The 7,996-nt window shown below is 40.4% G+C and overlaps 1 pseudogene across 1 annotated transcript; it reads right to left on the reverse strand.

The window, feature by feature from the left end:
- Positions 1–1,260: 1,260 nt before the first annotated feature.
- On the reverse strand, positions 1,261–1,876 carry LOC309958928 (diphosphoinositol polyphosphate phosphohydrolase 2-like; annotated as a pseudogene). Its single transcript has one exon. The product of its transcript is annotated as a diphosphoinositol polyphosphate phosphohydrolase 2-like (transcript).
- Between the last annotated feature and the right edge of the window lie 6,120 nt (positions 1,877–7,996).

Raw genomic sequence — 7,996 nt, forward strand, 5'->3', positions numbered from 1 at the left:
TATGCTTATTTTCTACTTTATATTCCACCAGTTACAATTATTTACAAGACGCTAACGAATGTCTACATATGGAATCATCTTTCACTCGCCCCACCTCATTTCTGACTTGGTCAGGGAAGTACCAAGTGTTTCAAACAATCCCATCTATTTATGTGTTTTAAATGGGATTCTTGGATTTAAGTGAATATAAGAACAAGTGTAAGACAAAGTAATTCTCAGTTCAGGTATGTTCCAGTGCCCCAATATTTAGTTATATGATAACTAGTACCTACTGACCAGCTGTAAAAGATGAGATGTTCCAAGGTGCCTTAACAATCTAGGTCTGTAATAGCTGAACAAGAAGGCCATTTCACTCAATTGTGAGGCAGTTAGCACGGACTGGCATTTAAGGTGGTAACCAGAAAGTTTAACTGAAGAGATGTCACTAAATTAAAAAAACTGGAAATATGTTTTTAAAAGCAATTTACATTGAGGGAAATATGGTTCTCGTGTATTCTGTGTAAAGAGAGATTATGGATGAAGGGAATTGTCAATGGAACATGCTAACTCAAATTCCATGAATACAGTTTTCATGATAAGATGTTATGTACTACATGCATTTTGCTTACTGTACCTGCCTAACAATCACCAGCTCTATAGAGTTAAACTCTGTGTTAAAGGACTATTGAGTTTTAGGGGAACTGGCCATATCAGGTAGTTAGGGACATAATACCAGTTACGAAAATTGAGATAAATGTGTTGACAAATTCCTGAAAATAGGGCCATATAGAAATAGTCCAAAATCTGGAATCTATGAATCAAAATTGTGATCCTATGAAACAAGTTTTGGGGTTGATGGACTGCTTTAATATCAAGAATTATTGTCGTAAATTCCCACAACAGAAGGATTTGTTGAATATGTTAATACTGTGAATGAGAAAACAATTTAAGGGGAAAATATACCCATGAATAAGCTGATCTGACAAAAACCACAGACTGACATCAAATGGACAAAAAACTGAGAAAAAAATGCTGTGAAAATGCCAACCAAAATAACAAGGTGTGTGGGCTGGGGGCACAGTTAAGGCATCTAAAAAAAATTCCACATGGCTTTGGCTTGTTAAAATATTTTGCACTTTTTCTTTTTTTTAAAGAAGATTTGAAAGCATCTGAAAAAAAAACATGCAAATTGTTTGAAAATCCTGCATGGCAAATCCAGACAGTTTACGCAAATTGTTTGAAAATCCTGCATGGCAAATTCAGACAGTTTGCAAGTGTCATTCAGATGTTTGCCAAGGATAATAAAGCCTCTGCCCATGAGACTGCACATGGTGGAAGAGGTCCTTCCAGTTCTCTCTGTCCCACACTAGACTGCAGCCCAGAGGTCTGTGCAGCAGTTACAAACACAGTGTTGCTATCTGGAAGGGAAGGGACTGTGGAATTTCCATTGGCTGGAGAACAACCCAGCTTTAGTTTTTCCAGATACTCGACATGTAAGGCTTATGACACTAGAGAACTTTGATGACATCTTCTACTTTGAACCACTCTCTCTTTCTTCCTGTATTAACAGAATCTTCCCAGGCTTCTAGTATTTCAGTGACAGTAAGAACATAAACATATGTCTGTGCTTTCGGTCTTTGTTCTCAAATATGCCCAGGAGTCTGCCCAATTTTCCTTTGATTCCAGCCTCTCCATAAACCTCCCTCACGGCAGTACCGCCAGGCTCCTCCTCGGGCTCCATTCCTTCTCCTGGGACAATCCATTGGTCTGGGTACCCACTGCTGCTCACCAACAGCACCTCGTCCTCCTGCTCGCTCCGGAAGCACAAGCACACAGCCCGCTTCTTGAAGCCCTCGCGGTCATAGGTCCGCGTCTGGTAGGGCCTGAACTTCATCATAGAGGCGGGCTTTTACTGCCTCTGCCGCTCCGGCCGCCGCCGAGTGGGAGCGAGGGCGAGTCCGGGCGCAAGAAAGCGAGGCAGCGGCGCGGGGAAAGGCAGCGAGGCCGGGTCCCACCCAACTCAGCACATGAAGAAGCTTCAGCTGACCTTACTATTTTTTCTCTACATTTAGCTGGCGTATCCTCAATTCTCGGGGCTGTTAATTTTGTCACTACTATCATGAACATAAAACCACCCGCTATAGCCCAGTACCAAACACCACTATTCGTATGACAAGTACTAACCACAGCAGCATTGCTTCTACTATCCTTACCTGTCCTAGTAATAATATTACTATTACTATTTCATCTATATTTCTATCATTATTTATATTTCAAATAAAAATCTCAAAACACATCTACTACCCCAACCCAAAATCAACACTCACTAAAGTGCAAAAACAACCTATCCCTTGAGAAACAGTATGAATGAAAATCTATTTGCCCCTTTCGTAACCCCAATAATAACAGGCTTCCCCATAGTCATTCTGATCATTATATTCCCAAGTATTTTATTTCCAACATCAAAAAGACTAATTAATAATCACATAATTTCCCTTCAACAATGGCTAATTCAACTCATATCAAAACAAATAATAGGTATCCATAATCATAAAGGACAAGCTTGATCACTAATACTAATATCACGCATTCTATTTATTGGGTCAACCAATCTCCTCAGACTACTGCCCCGCTCATTTTCACCCACCACACAGCTCTTAATGAATGTGGGAACAGCCATCCCACTATGAGCCAGTGCCGTCATTACAGGTTTCCGTAATAAAACAAAAGCATCCCTAGCCCACTTCTTATAACAAGGCACACTCAGCCTCCTTATCCCTATGCTAGTAATTAGCGAAACTATCAGTCTATTCATCCAACCAGTTGCACTGGCTGTGCAACTCACAGCCAGTATTACAGCAGGCCACTTACTAATACATCTAATCAGAGAGACAACCCTAGTGCTAATAAGCACCAGCACATTCATGGCTCTCATCACATTTATCATTCTCACCCTACTCACTTTCCTCGAATTCACTGTCGCTATAATTCAAGCCTATGTATTCACCCTCTTAGTAAGCTTATACCTGCATGACAACACATAATGACCCACCAAACCCACACATACCACATAGTAAATCTTAGTCCTTGGTCCCTTCTGGGAGCTCTTTCAGCTCTTATAAAATCAGGCCTAATCATATGATTCCACTTCAACTCAATAGTTCTACTAATACTGGGCCTACTAACTAATATTCTAACAATATCAGTGATGACGAGACGTCATTGGAGAAAGCACTTTCCAAGGCCACCACACACCAACCGTCCAAAAGGGACTTCCATATGGAATAATCTTATTTATCGTATCAGAAGTCTATTTTTTTTTATTTTTCTGGTACGCGGGCCTCTCACTGTTGGGGCCTCTCCCCTTGCGGAGCACAGGCTCCGGATGCACAGGCTCAGCGGCCATGGCTCATGGGCCTAGCCGCTCCGCGGCATGTGGGATCTTCCCGGACCAGGGCACGAGCCCGTGTCCCCTGCATCGGCAGGCGGACTCTCAACCACTGCGCCACCAGGGAAGCCCCAGAAGTCTATTTTTACTGGCTTTTTTTTGAGCCTTCTACCACTCAAGCCTCGCTCCTACCCCTGGATTAGGCAGGTGCTGGCCACCAACAGGCATTCACCCCTTAAACCTACTAGAAGTACTACTCCTCAACACTTCCGTGCTATTGGCCTCTGGTGTATCCATTACCTGAGCCCATCACAGCCTTACAGAAGGAAATCGTAAGCACATACTTCAAGCCCTCTTTATTACAATCGCCCTCGGTGTTTATTTTACACTCCTACAAGCATCACAGTATTACAAAGCCCCATTTACGATCTCAGAAGTAGTCTACGGATCAACTTTCTTCGTAGCCACAGGATTCCACGGACTACATGTAATTATTGGTTGTATTTTCCTTGTTGTTTGTTTCCTACGCCAATTAAAATTCCACTTCACATCCAACAACCACTTTGGCTTCGAAGCTGCTGCTTGATACTGACATTCTGTAGATGCTGTATGACTATTTCTTTACGTATCTATTTATTGATGAGGCTCATAGTCTTTTCAGTATTAATTAGTACAACTGACTTCCAATCAGCTGGTTTCGGTACACTCTGAAAAAGAACAATAAACCTAATGCTGACCCTATGAACAAACACAATACTAGCCTCATTACTCGTACTTATCACCTTCTGACTTCCTCAACTAAACACGCATAAAAAACAAGCGCCTCTGAATGCGGATTTGACCCTATAGGATCCGCCCGCCTACCCTTTTCCATAAAATTTTTCCTAGTAGCAATCACCTTCCTTCTTTCCGACCTAGAAATTGCCCTCCTACTACCCCTTCCCTGAGCAACCCAGAGTATTCTATTTTTTAGACCAATCTTCAGCATATTTTTGTATAATTATATATTGTTGGACCCCTCTAGCCTTCGGAATAGTTCTATAAAATGGAAGACTTGAGGAGACACATTGGACAGATTCTCACTGAGAGGGTGGAGTGTTGCTGACCACATCCCTAAGGAATTCTCCCAGCGCATCTGGTGAGCGTGAACGTGTCTGTCCTTTGGGAAAATGTAGCTAAAGTTAACACTACAGTCATCCCTCGGTATCTGCAGGGGACTATATATCTGTGGATACCAAAATCCAAAGATACTCAAGTCCCTCATATAAAATGGAATAGTATTTGCATATAACCTATACATATCCTCCCGTATACTTTAAATCATCTTTAGATTATTTTTAATACCTAATACAATGTAAATGCTATGTAATTAGCTGTAAATACAATGTAAATGCTATGTATGATAAGTAGTTGCTGGCATGTGGCAAATTCAAGTTTTGCTTTTTATAACTTTCTGGAATGTTTTTCGAATATTTTGGATCTTTGGTTGATTGGATCCGTGGATGAGGAATCGTGTATGTGGAGGACCAACTGTAACAGATGAGAACACTGAGGCAGAAAGAACTTAATTGCATATAGTCACACAAGAAGTAACAAAGTTGTAAATCAATCCCAAGTGTGACCGACTGCAAAGTGAGTATTCTTAACTGCTAGTCTTTAGGAACTCTATCATCTGTCATATATCTGCAAACTTGAAAGTTTCTGTCCTTTCTTGGTCTCAATTTTTTATCTGTATAATGAGGAAATTTTACTTTATGGTCTCTAGTACATTTTCCACCTGTATTATTCCATATATTCAATCAATCATTTACTTAATGAGCTTGCATCAAGTGTCCAGAAACTTTAAGGTATACCACTAGATTATCTGGATAGTGTAAGTTCAAATAATTCACTTTTTTGCATTACTTTTTTCATGAGATTCCACCAGGAGACAGAAATAACTCATCATCTGTGTTTTTTGCTTCTTTCCCTGGATTCCTTCTACCACCAATATTACAGACACACAAACACATAATTTTTTCACCAACAGTTGGGCCACATCCTCCATAACCTAATAATATTTTATTTATTCTAGAGATAGAGTATATTTATTGAAAACCTTCTATATTTATGTAATTGACTAATTGTTTTTCTCATTTTCCTGTCAGCTCTTCAATAATGAAACAATGAAAAAAAAAAGAAAAAGAAAGAAACGGTCTGGAATGTTTTCTCTGATGGTTGAAATCTATTACTTGGACCATAAATTTGCTGTCAGAAAAACACAAGCTCGTTTATGATCACACATTTTTATGTCCCAGAAGCTATAAATGTTTCCCACAAAAGTATGTAAAATAATTTTTCCATTCTATTCTTTGTGTTTCTAACAGCCTTACATAGTCTACATGTCAGAACTAATTACTCTCACCATGATTCTCTTTTTGTCTATGGACACAATTCATTTTACTAATTACTCAATATACATCTTCCTATATACCAACCCAGTAGCATCTTATGAGTATGCGTTGACTTAAACCCTGTATAATACTTTCATTTTGTCAAAGAAATATGTTGCTCTTCACTGTCTTGAAAAAATAATACCAGAAAACACATCTATACTGAATTCATCTGCACTGAATTATTATTTTGTGTTCTGCTGGTCACAGGCTGGCTCCCCAAGAAATGAGCCTGCCAGGTGGTTTATAGGGTCAATGGTACTGAGTATTTGTTACTCTACTCTTCCTTTTCCTGCCCTTTCTCCCACTCTGTTCTACATCACAGGGAACACCATTTTCCTGCCAGCTGGTCTCTCTTGCCAACTGGATTCTGGACAGGTTTAAGCAATGGTGAAAATGGGAAGGTGAGAGCAATAGAGAAACCAGAGTATTTCCTCCTCTCTTAGACTCTGCAGGAATATCTTTGGCTGTGTCTGCATCTTCTCAGCTCATGCAGAACAAAAACCCCTCCTTCTGAGATCCAACTGCTGATAGCCAAAGTTCTAGCTCTTTGAGTAGCCCAACTTCTAGATCTGGTATCACTGATAGGGACAGAGTAAAGGGACAAAGTAGGTGATTAAATATTCAATAGTTAATCCCACTAAGGGATCATAAGTAGAGACCAAAGTATGGGAGACCGCACAAATTAATGATTACACAAGAAAGTAGGCCTGCTTAACAACAAAACCAAGTGGGCTTACTTAGCAACAAAACTACACGATAGAAGCATGAGACATACCCCAAAACAATAAAACAGTGGTGGAATGGTCCACATCCTGTCCATTGAAGTCAGTAAGTTAATGATCCTTGAGAAGGGGCTTTTTCTGCACGTACTAAGAGCAGGAATATAGGGGAAAGGTGGCATTATACTGAAACCTGAGATGATTTACCATATTTTAGTATATGTTACTGCCTTTTTGCTCATTCCCATAGTACCATGACAGTCCCAGTTCAACCATGTAGGAAAAAGAAAACTCCCCCACCCCATGTGGAGGAGGAGCTAGAGATAGAAGCTTGATATCTACTCAAAATGAGGAAGAAGGGCTTCCCTGGTGGCACAGTGGTTGAGTCCGCCTGCCGATGCAGGGGACACGGGTTCGTGCCCCGGTCCGGGAAGATCCCACATGCCACGGAGCGGCTGGGCCCGTGAGCCATGGCCGCTGAGCCTGCGCGTCGGGAGCCTGTGCTCCGTAACGGGAGAGGCCACAACAGTGAGAGGCCCGCGTACCGCAAAAAAGAAAAAAAAAAAAATGAGGAAGAAGATGGTCTTTTTCCTTTGATTGTAAAAATGTAGCCCACTAAGTTCTCAGGGTGGCATTCCCTTGCCTGCCAGTTCTCTCTCACACAAGTGTCCTATACTAATGAACTCGTTCCTTAGCTGTCACTCTGCCTCTCGCTGAATTCTTTCTGCACTGAGACAGAAGGATCTATGCTCTACTGAGTCCCAAAACGCATTCCGTGGTTCCATCACTACTTCTTCCTCTGTCCCTTCTTGTCTAGGCTAGTCATGCTCCTAGATGTTTTTAATCTCTGTTTTGCCTAATTATCCCTGATTGATTCACCAGCTCTTCTATCATCCATGTAAACAATTCCCTGAATTTTATTCCCTCTGCTTAAAAGACCTAGTATGGTTTCTGTTTTTTGGACTGGACTCATAGATTAACCCACACATTAATTTCACACTCATTCACTAAGACTTCATTATGTATCAAACTTGTGCAAGGCACTGTTTAAGGGTAAGAGCATACCTGTTAATATGATATACTTTTCCTATCTTGTATAAAAATGGTAGTCCAGTGGGAAAGATAGATATTGTATAATAAATTGTGGGTATGATATATATTATAAAAGATAAATTATCTGATATTATGGGATCAAAAGCAAGAGAAAGTTAAACCAAAATGAAGAGTCAGGAAGGTTCTTAAGTTTGTCCCTTTTCAAATGAGATCTAAAAGGTGCGATAGCCTTGACCAGGTGTATGCAATAAGAATAATATGTGAGAAGAAAAGAACTTATTTAAAGCCATTTTATCTAATTTCCCATTTTACAAATGATCTATAAAATTTTCCTCAGTGTTTGCTTTGAGGGTATAGAGCTATGTGACTGGGCAATGGAGGGAGGAAGGAGGCTTTACTATGTACATTCTTTTTTCCCAACC

Source organism: Leucopleurus acutus (genome assembly GCF_964270905.1).
Source record: "Leucopleurus acutus genome assembly, chromosome: 3".
NCBI classification, from domain to species: Eukaryota; Metazoa; Chordata; class Mammalia; order Artiodactyla; family Delphinidae; genus Leucopleurus; species Leucopleurus acutus.